Here is a 17,214-nt window from a genome sequence, read left to right as displayed (position 1 = left end):
ATTATACGTTTGGGTAGGATTAGTGGGGTGTGCGTGTATTACACGCAATAAAGTGCGTATGCACGCCAAAACTGCATATAACTCATTTTCGCGTATAAATTGCACGATAAACAATGTGTGCTAGAGATGCGTTTTCATGAGATCAGGCTGGATATCATCATTATTATGAACAGGTGATCCTCCTCTGATGCATTCGGCCTTCAACCCTTCAGTGCGACTGACACACGTTCAGATCAACAACAGCATGTACGATCGTACCAACACTATACTATTCTAAACCTTCAAGATTAGACCGATGTTACCAAAAACATGGTCACGCTTGTGCTTGACATCACCATGATGAGTTTCAGAACAACAGCGTTCTGTCCCGCCCCGAACAAAGGGGTTTGTTTTGCGTGTTTGTGCATTTGTAATTCAAAACCACTCTTTGTTTTCGGAGTAAACAACCCATCTCTGTTCAGTTGTGAGTGGGGGAAACGCTACATTTGACCAAACCAATATCTAGTTGCATAGCATGCATAAAATAACAAAAGCATATAGTTGCATCACCTTCCCTGCCACACACACACCATTGCTCTTAATTAAATCTGGCTGATTGCATTTGCATTTCTTACACAATGTCAAGCACTCCAGGGTTTTGGGTGTTAACTAAATCAATGACACCACTTTACTGAACTCAAGACTCACCGATTTCAGTAATGAACAAAGTTGTCTGAACACCTCGAGAGAATGATACGACAACAAGGCTGAACATGTCATCTCCAGCAAGCTTTCCCAGGCTTCAGGGTTGATTACTTGTAATTGAGAAGCTTATAAGACAAAACATTGTTATTCAGACCATGAATAACAAAGCGCAGGAAAATAATTAACGATGGAACTCAATCATTTTTATTAATTATTTAACGTCACGCCCTGCTCACATAAGAATGCGGGTGAGATAATTTCTCAGATGACAGATTAATGGATGATGACGAGTTTCTGCTGCCAACAATGAGAGATTTCTGTCATATGTACATAAAAAGTTTGTTTCTGTCACTATTTAATGCTGTGGTTATGCACAGGTGTGATTATGCAGGAAACCCACATCCGCATCTCAATTAAAATATCCTAGATCTCAGTATTACTCAACTTGGTTGTGTGCCATTCAGAATTGAATTTAAAATGGCTTTTAAATTTCAATTCAATTCCTGAATTTGAATTAAAGATGCAAACACAATGTGAATCAGATTTTATGTAAGAATGCTGAATTGAAATTAATGGATGGATGGATGGATGGACAGATAGACTGACAGATGGATGGATGGATGATGGATGGATAGATAGACTGACAGATGGATGGATGGATGATGGATGGATAGATAGACTGACAGATGGATGGATGGATGGATAGACTGACAGATGGATGGATGGATAGACTGACAGATGGATGGATGGATGGATGGATGGATAGATGGATAGACTGACAGATGGATGGATGGATGGACAGATAGACTGACAGATGGATGGATGGATGGATGGATGGATGATGGACGGATAGATAGACTGACAGATGGATGGATGGATAGACTGACAGATGGATGGATGGATGGATAGACTGACAGATGGATGGATGGATGGACTGACAGATGGATGGATGGATGGACTGACAGATGGATGGATGGATAGATAGACTGACAGATGGATGGATGGATGGATGGATGGATGGATGGATGGATGGATGGATGTGCTATTGAGTAAATCCCACTTCCTGTCCTTTTGATTCAAACTCTAATCCAACTTCCTGTGGGTTTGTGACCAATCCAACTCAAACTCACTCTGATGAACTGAAAAGGAGCCAATTCTTCGAATCTGAAGTTTGCACAACTTCTACTAAACACCGTGACATTTCTAAAGCTCAACTCCAGTATTTCTTGGCATCCATGACCCAACGCTGATCTCTTTCCCTGCCGCGGCGTCAGTTTTCCAGCATGCCGATCCATCCCACAGACTGACATGGAAAGTATTCCCACCGCTCCGAGAATGCCGAGAGGAATTCAGACAGAGACAGAGATCTGGTAATCCAGGAGTAAAGAGCATCTCAGGGCCAATATTCTGTTCACGATCCTCCTCCTTTCAGATATCAGGCCGCATCAGCAGTTTATCCGAGTCGCTTGGCAAGTTTAGACATCACAGCAGCTGTTGCTTCACTCACAGGCTGGAAAATACCACAGTTACCGCGGTAAAGCAGCTCTCGTCTAGAGTTTCTCCCTCAGATGAACCTGGATATGACCCCATAAACTTTAATCATGTACGATGTGTAACCGTCAGAATATTACAGAGCCCTTAAAGGGACACGATGATGGAAAAAGTATGAGATGGGAGGAATATATTTCAATGCTTTTGTGACTTTTGACATATAATATTTCCTCATAATTTATATATTTTTTATCTTGTTTTCCGATTAAAAACAAACAAACATATCCTTCAAACAAGATGCATTTACTTAAGAAGCAAATTATGTAAGATAAGACTTGTTTTTAGAGAATGTATATTTAGAATATTATTAAAATATAAAATAAAGTTGTTTGAAACATGAAAAAGAAAATCCACTCCCAAATCCACATTTGAATGTGAATATCACTACAAAATATAATTTTCATAACAGATAAATGTACTAGTTTGTCAGCGGTTAAAGTGCATTATTAGACTAACAAAGTGTCCAAGTTGCATGTCTATAAATAAATAAAATCGCTGTAAACCTGGTCATCTGGATCCCCAAACATCTGCCTTAAATAACAGCTCAGGGAGACATCGATCTGTTCAAAATGGCTCCGAGTATTTTTACAAATCCAATAAACGCAGAGGAGAAATGCACACAGTGTGCCAGAAAAGAGCCTTAGAATAGTATTACATTGTTATTTATAGAATTAGAAAAGAATAACCTTCATCAGAGAGAATCTAATGAGACCTGTTGAGAAACAGTTTCACCCCCACAACATTAATATGAACTTTTAATATGAAAAACTGGTAACACTTTACAATAAGGTTTGTTAGTTTTAGTTAATGCACTGTGAACTAACATGAACAAACAATGAACAGCTGGATTTTTATTAACTAATGTTAACAAAGATTAACAAATACAGTAACATGGATTGCACATGCTTAGTTAATGTTAGTGAACCTTATTGTAAAGTGTTACCAAATTTTTTTTTATTAAAATTAAAAACGTAAGTTTTTCTTGACATTGGGGGGGGGGGGGGGGGGGGTAAATGGGGGATAAAAATGCACCCATAATTTCCCAGCATGCCCTGACATCAGCACTCGAGAGCGTGTAAATCCGGCGTCTGATACAGTGGTGTCGGCTCTTGTAATGCGTGTCATATGCACACTGGGACAGGGAGCAGTTTTCCATGAAAGCAGCAGCTCACTGGGATTCTCTCACTCCTCTTCTCCTCTTCCACTGCATTGCTGGCATTGAGCCGAGGCTTACTAGAGCAAAACTCGTCCAGACCCGATGACACCAGCCATCTCTCAACACACACCCTCATCTGACCCAACACGCCTGATCCCCGAGCGCTCGGCCTAGATCATGTTACCCAGAGAGAGAGAGGAGGGAGAATTCCATCACATTCGACTCATCATTCCAGACCTGTCCGCAGTTGTTCAGTCCAACACCAAAACTCTCATTTCAAAATTCTAAAGGAAACATTTCAATTTAAAATTCTAATTTCAAAATTCAAACTCCAAACATGAAAAAAGTTTCAACGTTCTTCTCTATATCACTGTTTCCGAACTCCCTGAAACGCCTCCATTGTAGTCTTGAGTTTCATCCGGGAACGAACACGTCACAATATTCCTCATTTACATAATTAATATGCAGAATAAAGGGGCGGGGCCTGGTTGAGTTAGTTAGTAGTGTGTTGAAACCATAGACTGTAAAACAATATGGACGTAGTGTCCGTGACGTCACCCCTAGGTTTCTGAAGAGCTTTTTTTGAAGCTCAAAGTGGGCGGAGCCGGCCGTCGCCATCTTGGCAGCGCGTCAATCCCGGATAAACGAAAATGGGTAAAGAGGCGGATTAGCTGAGGTGACGTGACGCTAACAGACAGCAGACTAACGGCTAGTAGTGACATCAGTTGCAATCCACCTGTCACTCAAGTGGCCACGCCCTTAATTATGCAGAACTTTAAGGCTTAATATAATTTAAACAGATGAGTTATTAAAAGAATTCACCCTCCTCACAGTTTTCCTGAAGGGCAAAATTAGCCATATAGACCAAAACCACTTTTTGTACCAGGCTGTAAACATGTTTTTTTCTTCTGTAAAGTTGGCCATTTTAACATGGGGGTTTATGGGATTGACTCTCTTTTGCAGCCGGTCTCTAGTGGCCAGTCGATGAATTGCAGTTTAAAGGTATAGCGGAGGATCTTTCCAAATTTTAGATAAGACCCGCCCTCTCCACTTTTTGAAAAGTTTGATTGATTCACCAGAATGATTGACAATTAGGAGGACCAATAGTATAGGTTACCCACCAGGAAGTAAAACATCCTCCGCTACACCTTTAAGTCACTTCCGTGTCGGATTCACGAGAGTGATCGGAAAAACTGGGGGTTACGGTAAGGGGTGGGACATTTCCCAAACACACTCGAAGCGATTGACCAATCACAACACACTGATCCAGCCGACCAATCAGAGCACAGTGTGCTTTTCAGAAGGAGGGGCTTCATAGAGACAGGAACCAAACTAATATATGGGGGAAATAATCAACATTGAAGCAGGAAAACCTGTTCTACTAGTGTTCAGTAATATTATCTAATATTTGACTACACCGACTAATGGATGCAAACATAAATTGAGCTGAATCATGACTGCTTTACAGCTGAATCGAATTTGTTTCATAATTGATGCATTTTGACACTTATTAAACTGAACTGAATCAACACTGAACTGACTTGAGCTGAATAATGACAGTGTTGTATTTTTAGAGCTGCTTTACAGCAGAATTTAAATCTGTCTCATATTCGATGAAGTTTGCATCATGTTATTTTCCGGTTTATTACAGTAAAGCTGCTTTGAAACGGAAAAAAACTCTATTCAAACAGCAAACAGGTTTAGAATGAATTTTGGGTAAAGCATTCCTTCACTATAATGCTTCTCACTGATTGATTTAGGTTTTCTCATTTCAAAGTTACGAAACTCTGAAGAAGTGACTCAACCAATTATGCACTTTTGTCCCAGTGAAACCACTGACGAGTTGCATTTCTGGTCTCTGAACCCGTAACACCTGCGAGGCTGAAGCTATTTTGGGTTCTCCTCACGCCTCGTGGTTGTGTAATGCTCTTGAGGCTTCTTTTGAGAGCACACCTGTTAGTGGCATGTGATGACAGAGCTCGACGAGGGCCTATTTCTGCTCTGAAAACTGAGCCGGGTTCAACAGAGAGAGAGAGAGAGAGAGAGAGAGAGAGAGAGAGAGGGGAAACACACAGCCGAACCCCGGAGACCCTGAAGGGAGGAACGCACATGTAACGTCTTTGATATCTTGCTCAGTTGATCCTAGTGGGTTACATAATACAATCCTGGCAAGAAGAGTCTTTTTCTGTTCTGCATTTCATTCTTTACTCTTTTTTTATTTTGCCTTTTGATCCTTTTTTAAAGCATAACTGCAACTGATTGTCTAATCTGAGCAACACACTTGTTAAGGAGAGTTATGCTGTTATAAAAAAAATTTTTTTTTTATTAAAATGATATCTATTAAAATTATTTGTCATATGGATATTTTTTATTTTAATAAAATAAAAAAAGCACATATTTGTAAAATAAAATTATATATATATATATATATATATATATATAGAGAGAGAGAGAGAGAGAGAGAGAGAGAGAGAGAGAGAGAGAGAGAGAGAGAGAGTTTTAATAATTTAAAACAAAAAAATTCTTGTATTTTAATTTAACCATTTTGGAAAAGAATGTGCAGACTTGATTTTTTTTTTAAGATATCATATTAATATATATATATATATATATATATATATATATATGAAATTGAAAAAGAATGAAATTTTTTTAATATATATATATATATATATTAAAGTAATTTTTTTCATAACTTTTAATTTTATTCAAATTAAGTATATCCATATGACATAAATAATTTTAATAGATATAAAAAAAAAATTATAACAGCACAACTCTCCTTAACAAGTGTGTTTTATATATATATAATTTTTTTAATTTTAAATTTTTTTTCATTTAGTCAGTCGATCCTAGTGGTTAATATAATACAATTCTGGTAAGAAGAGTCTTTTTTGTTCAACATTTCATTCTTTTTTTGCCTTCTGATCCTTTTTTTTATCCTGTTTTTAAGCATTTAAACTGTCACTGTGTTGTAATGAAATACTTGGCTGGAGGGTTGAATAAAAGTCAGTGTTATTATATATATGATATAATCTCTCCTGTATATCCGTACCTTCTCTTAGGTTGCAGTGTGTCCCGGAGCTGATGGACAGGAATAGCTCGTCTCAGATCCCAGGCTCCTTCACTGCAGTGTTATCTGACATCAACAACCGCTCGACTGCAAACGTCCCGCGGATATTTTAAGCCACATTATAAGTGTTATCTTGTCAAATCGGTCCTAAATTGAGAAGACAGAATTTGTGACATCAGTTCTGGTCTAACAGAAGCGAGAGTGTGTGACACCAGTCAGATTTCAAGCACTAATAAGCAGAATTAAAGAGGCTATTTGCATTATCAGATGTTTTCATTTCTGTTTTTCACTGACAGAAACAGTATATTCATATCAAAACTCACATTCCCAAGATCTGCACTCACATGGTCCAGCAGAACCAATCATGTTCGGTCTATAAAAAAAATAAAAATAAAGAAAAAATAGACATACATAAATAAATAATAAAAATTTTTGTTTTTTTAAATCTAAAGTCTGTGCATTCTTTTCCAAAATGGTTAAAGTAAAATAGGCTAAAATAAATAAAAAATGTATTAGCCTATTAAAATAATTTTATTTTTAATTTAAAAAAACAATAAAAAACACATCTGTAACTATATATATATATATATATATATATATATATATATATATATGTATGTGTGTGTGTGTGTGTGTGTGTGTGTGTTTGTGTGTGTGTGTGTGTGTGTGTGTGTGTGTGTGTGTATATTATATATATATATATATATATATATATATATATACAGTATATTTGTGTGTGTGTGTGTGTGTGTGTGTATATATAAAACATGCAAATAAAAATATTTAATATTATTAAAATAATAATATTGTAAATGCATTTACGTTATACTTTATACATTATACTTTTTATATTTTTAATTTGTAAAGAATAATATTTATATATTTTTTTAAATAATATATACACACACAAATGGATAAATATATACAAATTAAATTTAAATTATTGTTACATTTAAATTATTATTATTACATATTTATATCCACCAAAAATAAGAAAAATACAAATATTTAAAAAAATATGGCTGATTAAAAAAATATTTTTTCACTTGGAAGTCGTCTCCATTCACCCTCCATTGGGCTGGTGTTGCAAAAAGTTAACTTGGACCATTTTCTCCCTCTTCCAGTTTTTGAGCAAATCCTCATCTGCACTCTCTTATCCAAAGTCTGTATGAAACTTCAGCTCAAATCAAGCAGTGATGCTGATAACAGCTGTTCTGTGCGGGACGGGTCTGGGCTTTGATTTGGCAGCAGCTTTGAGATTTAAAATGGAAACAGTGGAAGCGCTTTTGATGTCCACAAAAAGAAGTGTGGCGTGTATGGATGGGCTGGAAGACTGAGCTCCCATTTCTATTTTTAAAGGCCTGGTTTTCTAATGTGGTTATAGAAGGACTGACACAGCATTAGAGGTCAATCCTTATTACAGAAATAGAAAACACAAATGAGGACTCACAACAGTTACAATAAATGTTTGTAAAACAGAGCAGTCGAGTAAAAGCACTTCAGGTTGACAAGAATAAACAGATTTTCACTGTTTCGGCTGCCTGAAAGTTCTGAACTACATAACAGTACTAAAGAACTACAATCCCATGAAGCATTGCAAACAGCATAATCGAATTAAAAACAATAAAAATGTTATGTATATAAAAACAGTGTATTTTAAGACCGACTTGATATCATCACTTGTGCTGCTTCATTGGTGCCGCGTTTTGCTTGTTTTGTCTCTCTGATTGGTGAAATTCTCTGTAAAGCATCATGGGTAATGTAGTTTTAACCAGGAATTCCGTTGTTATTTAAAATTATTTTGAAACTTGTTGAAATAATGTGGGCTGACGTCTTCAACAAAAGCAAATGCCAACAAAGTAAAAAAAGTTGTAAATTAGTAAATAAAAACAACTGTAAAGTTGTAAATAAAGATTATTATACATTTTCTTTTTTCAAGGAAATATTATTTAAAAATGTCTGTTTAATTCAGTGTTACTTCCCATTTCTTTGTAGTTATTTGTGAAATTGACTATAACTCCTGAGTGAAATTTCAATATACTTTGTTACTGAATCATATAAAAACTTTATAAATAACGGGAAAACTGTTAAAAAAGTTGTAAATTAGTAAAAAATAAATAAATCCCTGTTTAATTCCAGCTTTTCCTAGCAGTCTCTGAGTGCAGACAGTGTGTGTTTAGGAAGAGAGAAGGAAAACCCCAGCGCTCTTTCATCTGCGCTCTTCTTTAATGTTTTGCTAAATTACTGATTTGGGGCTTCAGCTATTCTGCCTTATGTGGCAGAGCGGCTAAATACCCGGGAAGGACCAACCCAGCTCAATATCCCTGTCCAAGCCTGCCATCAAAGCGGGATTTCTTACATACGCCCGGATCTCAGCCCACACAACCTAATTGCCAGTTAAATCCGGGAGGAAAAGACTTCACTGGAGCGCGTCGTCGTGCAGAAGTGGGCCGAACCATAAAGGGATGAAAAGAGACGGATTCCAAGGTGTCCTCGATTCGGGATTGACCTTGTTTTTCCCTTGCACTCCTAAATTAACCAATGCATCATCTATACTGGGATTTGGTGGATGTGGACCAGATTTTATTTTTGGCGCAGTTGTTGGATTTATCATACTGTCACATACACGTCCGCTGACTGCCGCTCGACGTGTGCAATAGCTGCGCTCTCTTTTATATAAAAATAACTTTATAATGGCCTAGATTGGACAGAATAGGTGGCCTAGAATTAGCTAAATGGATGTTAACAGGGAAAGTAGGTGAATGAGTGCAGACAGAAAGACATGCATTCACATGCACTCACTGATTTTGACAGTAAGGCCTAAAAGTGCATGTTTGCAAATGCACATATTTCCAATATCAGAATGCGATTGAAAACACAATGCAAGTATGTGTTAGCGTTGCCAAAAGGGACACTTATTAAAACAAAACACTATGCTTATCGTAATTTTGGTAACACTTTATTTTACTGTGTCCTTGTTACATATGTTACATGTACTTACCGTAGTAATAACAGTAAATGATGCATAATTACATGCAACTAACCCTCAACCAAATCTGTATCCTACCCTTACCCTATAGTAAGTACATGTAGTTATTTAATATTACTCGGTACTTAAATATATAATTACACTGTAACAATGACACCTTAAAATAAAGTGTAACCGTAATTTCTTATCGTAATTATAAACACTAGTTTGAAGGGTAAATAGTGTTTGGTTACACTTTATTTTAAGGTGTCATTGTTAACAAGTTAAGGTAGGACTAGACTTTAGTTGAGGGTTAGTTGCATAATTTACTGTTATTACTATGGTAACATGTAATATATGTAACAAGGATACTGTAAAATAAAGTGTTAGTTTTCTTGAAAATGCTTTATTTTGGAGTAAGTTTTGGAGTAAACATTATTGCTTTCCGCAGACTTGCTTTGCAACATCGACACAGTTATTGAACTGAACTGAATCAATATCAAACTGACTTGAGCCGCTTTACAGCAGAATTAGAATTTCTCTCATATTTGATGAAGTTTGCATCATTGATTCAATTATTTTACTGTTATCACTGCTTTGAAACAATCTGTATTGTATAGGCCTAGACCTTACGCGCCAGAGAAAGGAGGGCGCCGCCATCTTTAGAATATTGTCTTTTAACTTCCGTTTTAGCGGTCGCTCTGTATATTTCTATGGCGCTGCTGTCCAGGAGTAATTCGCTTTTGAAGTGGATTTACTTAATGTAAAGTTAACAAAAGTTATCATGAGGACTGTGATGTTTAAAGCAGATGACTCAACAAATGTCAGTCGACCGGAAAGATTTTAAAACGAGCCGTTCATTAATAAACACGCAAAATCGCTGTGAAAATACAGACCGGAAGTCAAAAGACAACGAGCGCAGCGCTGAAAAGGGGCGGAGCTACATAAGGTCTATAAAGCGCTATAGAAATAAAGCTGGCTTGACTTGAAATAGCTTACTTGTGTAGTAAAATAAGGCAGATCGCGAGCATTTGCATAAACCTTTGTCTTCTGCTATCAGATTTGATTTGGATAGAATTGCACTGAGCAATTTAAAGTGTGTAAAACGTTCTTTTGTGCGCTGATGAACACACGATAAATATGCAACGGAAACACACACTCGCACCGCCCTGGATAAGAATTCACATCTGCGTTTGTGGACTTCTGCAGTGATTCGTGTAATTATTACCTGAGCAGCGTAAACAGGAATGAGATCAGATGCGTCTGATGTTCGGTTTCACAGACTTTGTGGGGATTTTCCAGGATCTAAAGTTCAGCGCGTCAGACGCTTCCTGCTGTCTATCGTCTGAAAACAAAGATAACCTCAATTTAAAGGTTAATGACAAGCAAACTGTATATCAAAGGAAAAGTTCATGCAAAAAATCAAAATTCTGTCATTTACTCACTTATGTTGATTCAAACCATTTTTGTCATTCTGAGGAATTTAGAGAATATTTTAACAACTTCGGTCTATTCCTCACAGAAAGTGTTATTGATTACTGTTATGGTAGTTTTATGCATGCTTAGAGCTAAAAAGGGACTTTATGGTTTCACTGAAGGGCTGTGCAACGATTAATCATGATTAATCGCATCCTAAAAAGTTTGTTTACACATAATATGTGTGTGTACTGTGTATAATAATTTTGTATATATAAATACACACACATGCATGTATATATTTAAAGAAAAATGTTATATATATATATATAGGCTATATAACATATTTATATTTATATATAATATGAATTATATATAAATGTATACAGTGAATACATGCAAATATTTCTCAAATATATACATGCGTTTTATGCATGCTTAGAGCTTAAATTGACTTTATGGTTAGGGCTGTGCAACGATTAATCGCATCCTAAAAAGTTTGTTTACACATAATATATGTGTGCACGGTGTATAATTATTTTGTATATATAAAACATGTATATATTTAAAGAAAAATGTTACGAAATATTTATGTATAAATATATACAGTGAATACATACAAATATTTCTCAAATATATACATGCGTGTGTGTATTTATATATACAAAATAATTATACACAGTACACACATATATTATGTAAACACAAAGTTTTATTTTGGATGTGATTAATGGTTGCACAGCCTTATTTCAGTGCATGGAAAAGAGCAGAATGGACATTCGTCAAAACATCTTTTGTGTTGCACTGAAAAAAAACATATAGGTTTGGAATAAATAAGTGATCAAATTGACATTTTGGGTGAATATTCCTCTTTTGGTTTGTAGTCTCAGACAGGACAGTGTCATGCAAAATCTGCACAGTAACTCAAGAAATTGTCATTTGAACACACACAGCAAGACAAAGAAGAGCTGAGCCCATCATCCGCTTCAGCATGCACACATGACGGCAGTGACGTGTGGACGAGTGCGCAGCCAATCGACAGATAAAACGCTTTAAAACTAGTCTCATCCCTCGTTTTTCCCAAACACACACACACACGTACGCAGCGCCCTGCCCTCCTCTCTGCACCCTTGCTGGAGATAACAAATATTCATTCTCTAATAGGAAATTGCACTCCAACCCACATTTAAAGACCATACAATGTTTATAGCTGTAAATGTATGTTATAGTGACGTGAGTTTAGTGCATTTATCAGGCCCATAACACCTGCACTTCACTGCTCATACTGGGAATAAGTGGCACTTTTACTAAAGCTTTGGACTGTAGAGCAAATAGAGTGTTTTATTATAATTACATTTGAAAAAATTTAAATTATTTTTAAATTAAATAAAAAAATACATATAACTAAAAATATAAATTGTACAAATGGGCAGTTCAAACTGGAATTAGAATTTATATATACAGTAGATATGCATATATATATATATATATATATATATATATATATATGTGTGTGTGTGTGTGTGTGTGTGTGTGTGTGTGTGTGTGTGTGTGTGTGTGTGTGTGTGTGTGTGTATAATCATACATGTTTCTTGATCATCAAATCATCATATTAGAATGATTTCTGAAGGATCATGTGACACTGAAGACTGGAGTAATGATGCTGAAAATTCAGCTTTAAATTACAGGAATAAATTACATTTTATAATATATTCACATAAAAAAAGGTTAGTTACAATTGTAATAATATTTCACAATATTACTGTTTTTACTGTATTTTTTACAGACTTTTTGGACGGTTTTATAATTATTTAAATATACACTAAAATAAGCATTACAATATCACATACATATACATACATATATATATACATATATATATATATATACATATATATATATATATATACATATATATATATATATATATATACACATATATATACATATACATATATATATACATATATATATGTATGTGTGTGTGTGTGTGTGTGTGTGTGTGTGTGTGTGTGTGTGTGTGTGTGTGTGTGTGTGTGTGTGTGTGTGTGTGTGTGTGTGTGTGTGTGTGCATACAGTCCTGGATGCTGATTGGTCAATATGGAGTTCCAGTCATAAATTACATAATATTATAAATGATTCTAGTGAAAGAAAGGAACTTAATGAATACGCTTAATGAAATAATGTTGTAATGAAAAATTGTGCCCTTACTATTAAGAATGATTGTTTAAAAGCACTACAGGTCGTGACAGCTTTGACTAAATTCCCAATTAGCATGGCCTTTTCTAAATTAATAATACAGATATATTATATACATAATACAGGCCAATCTCATTGGTTTGCAATTGCATTATACAACAATTTCGACATACAAAGAATGTATTTGCATGCTAACATCACTCATCCACCGCAGCGAAGACGTGACTTCAACTCAATAAAAACTGTCTTGATTTAATCTCACACAGTTTAATTGCAACAACATCCCAAACCAGCATCAATACAGGGATTATTGAAGCCAGCAAGCGAAGGTGTTGCACAACACAACAGACAGATGCATGCTGGGAGTGTGTTACGGGCACAAGGCCAAAGAGGAGGGCGTCACTTTTGTGCTGAGTTGCGAAATGTAAATTGGTTTGTAAAATACGTCTTGCAGGGTGACACAAAAAACATCGGCTGTTCAGGAAGAAAACATTCCTGGCATGAAGCGTAACGTTATTTGTGGCGATGCATCGGTTACGGAAACACAATTAGTTGACTATTTTTAAGCTGTTATGACAAAAATACCCACATACCGTCATCATCTGTTATATGTCAACAATCAGATCTATATCTCAGATCTTTGTGTTAACCAGTTGCATCAGGTCACTCACGGTTAACCTTTCCACTGCTTTGAGTTCGTCGAAAATATCAATGATTTATGGCATCTGAGAGCCGTTCTGAGCAGATAAGAACACAGCATCCGGGTTCAAAGGCCAAGTCTGGTTTAATAGTAGACATGAGTGTGCTTTCCTCGATACAGCGTGCTTTCGGAAACCGGACACTGATTAACCAGCGAACACAGAGCCTTATCTGCCTAATGAATGACCATTAGGAAGCTCAAACCGCTGCCGAACTGCTTTATTTCGCAGCTACACTGTAGAAAATGTTTGTGATTTTAAGGTTTAAAAAGAAAACTGTAAAAATGCTACGGTGGAAAACTGTTGATCTGTTCACAGACAGTTTCTGTATATGGTGAATAACTGTGATGGATCTAACTGTACATTACGTTTTACAGTAAAATACCGTTAAATTTACAGTTTTTGGAAGTGAAAAAGAACAAGAAATTGTATAATTTACAGTGAAAAACATAAATAAATTGACATTCCCACAATTCCCTGCGTGACACTTCATATTTGATGCATTTTTGTTGAAATAACTGTTTCTTTATATTTTTTTCTAATCAGTTATGCACATTAGGGTTTTGTGTTACATTTAATGTTGTTAAATTAATGTTTTTTGCATTTTTTAAATTTCATGTGTGTTGCCATGATGGTGTTTAGTGTTTCAGTTGATCAAACTGTGCAGCTTATATATATTAATATTAACTTTCTTGTGGAAAAGCTGCTTGTAATGAGCTTTAAATTGATCATGTGACTCTCATCACGTCTGTGATTGGTGGTTGTAAGTGTATTACAATGGTACAAAACAGATATTAGTACTTCAATCAGTCGGTAAATGAATATTATATCAATTAATGAAAGTTTTTTTTGTTTAAATTTAAGTAAAACCTAAAATGTCGCTACCGTACATTTTACGGTAAATTTCTGGCAACCACAGCTCTCGTTTTTTTACCGTAAATTTAAAGGATTTTTTTTTTTTACAGTGTAACATTTAGGCAAGGAAATCTGTAGCTTAGCATTTTGGGTCCTGGATAAAAATACAGCAATCCCAGAGCTGAAGCCGTATCCGTTTGCATGATTGTGTTTGCGTGGCCTTCTTTATTCTGTCGAGAGGCAGTAAAGGCTCAGAGGATTGATGTTCAACCGTATTTGAAAATGCCTCAGAGCACCAAGATACCTTGTGTTTACTAGACAACTGTGAAACCAAGCAACGAGCTCCTGGGTTTCACGCAGGACTCATAAACACGATCATAAAGGCCGCTGCGAAAACAACAGACTTCAACAGCAGATATTCATGCAAAACCTGTTTTTAAAAGAAAATGCATTATTATGTGCTTGTGTAAACTCGGCCACCATTATGCTTTTTGCTTTTGCATCATAATGTTTTGTTGCTTTGGAGTTACTAGGGCATTCTGGGTAGTTTACCAACATTTAATAGTGTCAGGGCTTTGTTCAAAGCAGTTGTAAAAGCAATGCTTGCCTAAGCAAACGCCATTAACAGCTGGCATAGTTTGCTTGTTTTGTTTGTCTGCTTCTATTTAAAAAATAAAATAAAAACTAGATCTGTGTTGCCAATGTAAAAAAAATTGAAAATGTAAAAAAAAAGTAACATTTGAAAATGTAAAAAAAAAAAAGTAACATTTGAAAATGTAAAAAAAAAAAAAAAAACATTTGAAAATGTAAAAAAAAAAAATATAAACTGACAAAATATCATCTTTTTGGAAGTAAGAAAAGCTATTAAAAAGAAGTTGAGTTGAGATTTTTTAACAGTGCACAAATACATTAAAATATCACTGTAGAAGGAACAACCCCAAGATGCTAATTGGATTAAAAGTTGATTAGATTTATGCATGCACTTTAGCCCTGCTTACTTACACAAAGAACAGCAATAATAATGAAGCAACATCGGTGGAAGGAAACTCAAAGCACGGGCTGATGTTGGGAGGGAGGAGGGCAAAGGTCACGTCAACACTCACGCAAGACACTGATCAAAGACATAACCAGCTGTTTATCTTTCAAACTTGCAAGCCGTGGAAAATATTTCTGTTGGCCAGACGGCAGCTGAGAGCGCCACAAGTTATTTTGAGACTTTCCCAATGCTTCACGCTCCCTATTTCTCATCTTCCTAATTCGGCATTGTCATGCCTCGACGAGTCAGGGTTGCGTGATCTTCCCTTTGCCTTTCCAATTACAATATCCATCTGCGGTGGAGACTGTATGGCTTCATCTACGCATTCCTAATAATCCTGCTCTAAATAATGAGCGGTTTGTTATTGGAGTGTGCATTTCCAGTAACAGCCCCTGCTCAAACCACTAATGGTGTTGATGCATCTCTGAATGAACCTTAAGGTTTCGTTCGGGTCGAGAGATGTTGCTGTTAAAAGGAATATGCAGTGTGTGTTTTTTTGCAACCCTTTATGCTATGAAGGCTCAGATCAACTGCGTGATGCTAATTCAAGCAGAAAACACCCTACAGATAACATGCATGACACAAGAGCAAACTGAGCACAGTGACTCGGCTATTCCAGTTGAGCATGTGACCATGTGTTGTTTTACAAGTTACCGCATTCATCGCATTTCGTTTTAGGCTCTGCACGTGTTAGGAGAGATTTACATTCATGCACTGCAACTCACTTTCATTGCATTGTTGCACTGCTATTGTTGTGTAACTGTTTGCATTGATGTTGTACAGCAAAATATGACGCATATGCATTAAAAGCATGAATGCATTGGTGGATATTTCTAACACGCTAATTCACACATAAATCACCCTATATGCAAAACTTAAATCGATAACATATGATGCATTAGGTTAAATAAGCTATCGCGCTCATTGCATTTCTTTGCATTTCGAGGCTCTGTGCATGTGTAAGGAGAGATTTATATTTGTAACTGCTTGCATTGATTTTGTTCACTAAAATATGATGCTTGCATGCATGCATTCAAAACTACTATAAATTAATGCATTGGTTGATATTTTGACATGCTAATGCAAATTTAAACGGATAACATACATGCCATGTTGAAATCCTATAGTCAAGATAACAAGCATGAGTAGACTAGGGAGTGACTCGGGAATACCAGGGTTGAGCATGTGTTTTTACAAGCTACCGCATTCATCGCATTTCTTGAAGCTCTGTGCATGTGTGTCTCTCCATTGCATTGTTGCACTGCTATTGTTGTGTAACAGTTTGCATTGATATTTTGCAGCAAAATGAATGCATGCTAATTGCTATAAATAATTGCATTGGTTGATTTAAAAAATAAATAAACACCCTATATGCACAACTTAAAGATAACATGCATGCCATGTTAAAACGCCATAGTCAAGATAACAAACAAGAGTAAACTAGAGACAGTGACTCGGGAATTCCAGTTGAGCATGTGACCGTGTGCTGTTTTACACGCTGTAATTCATCGCATTTCTTTTCAGGCTCTGCACGTGTTGATACTCATGCCTAACCATTATTGCACTGCTCTTGTTATG

The 17,214-nt window shown here is 36.0% G+C and overlaps 2 long non-coding RNA genes across 2 annotated transcripts in view; one reads left to right on the top strand and one right to left on the bottom strand.

The window, feature by feature from the left end:
* Window positions 1–17,214, bottom strand: part of LOC309486262 — a 118,967-nt gene that overhangs the window by 95,936 nt on the left and 5,817 nt on the right. Inside the window, exons 2-4 of the long non-coding RNA XR_014201416.1 lie at window positions 10,661–10,777; window positions 6,788–6,837; window positions 6,447–6,611 (exon numbers count right to left, since the gene is read on the bottom strand). This is a non-coding gene — a long non-coding RNA (uncharacterized lncRNA). The remainder of the gene's footprint in view (window positions 1–6,446; window positions 6,612–6,787; window positions 6,838–10,660; window positions 10,778–17,214) is intronic.
* LOC309486286 lies at window positions 5,375–6,541 on the top strand. The gene is made up of 3 exons (XR_014201452.1): window positions 5,375–5,502; window positions 6,234–6,269; window positions 6,457–6,541. It is a non-coding gene; the product is annotated as an uncharacterized lncRNA (long non-coding RNA).

The sequence above is a fragment of the Leuciscus leuciscus genome, assembly GCF_965113295.1.
Source record: "Leuciscus leuciscus genome assembly, chromosome: 22".
NCBI classification, from domain to species: domain Eukaryota; kingdom Metazoa; phylum Chordata; class Actinopteri; order Cypriniformes; family Leuciscidae; genus Leuciscus; species Leuciscus leuciscus.
The sequence above is the reverse complement of the archived record's forward strand: the minus strand, read 5'-3'. Positions and strand labels throughout refer to the sequence as shown.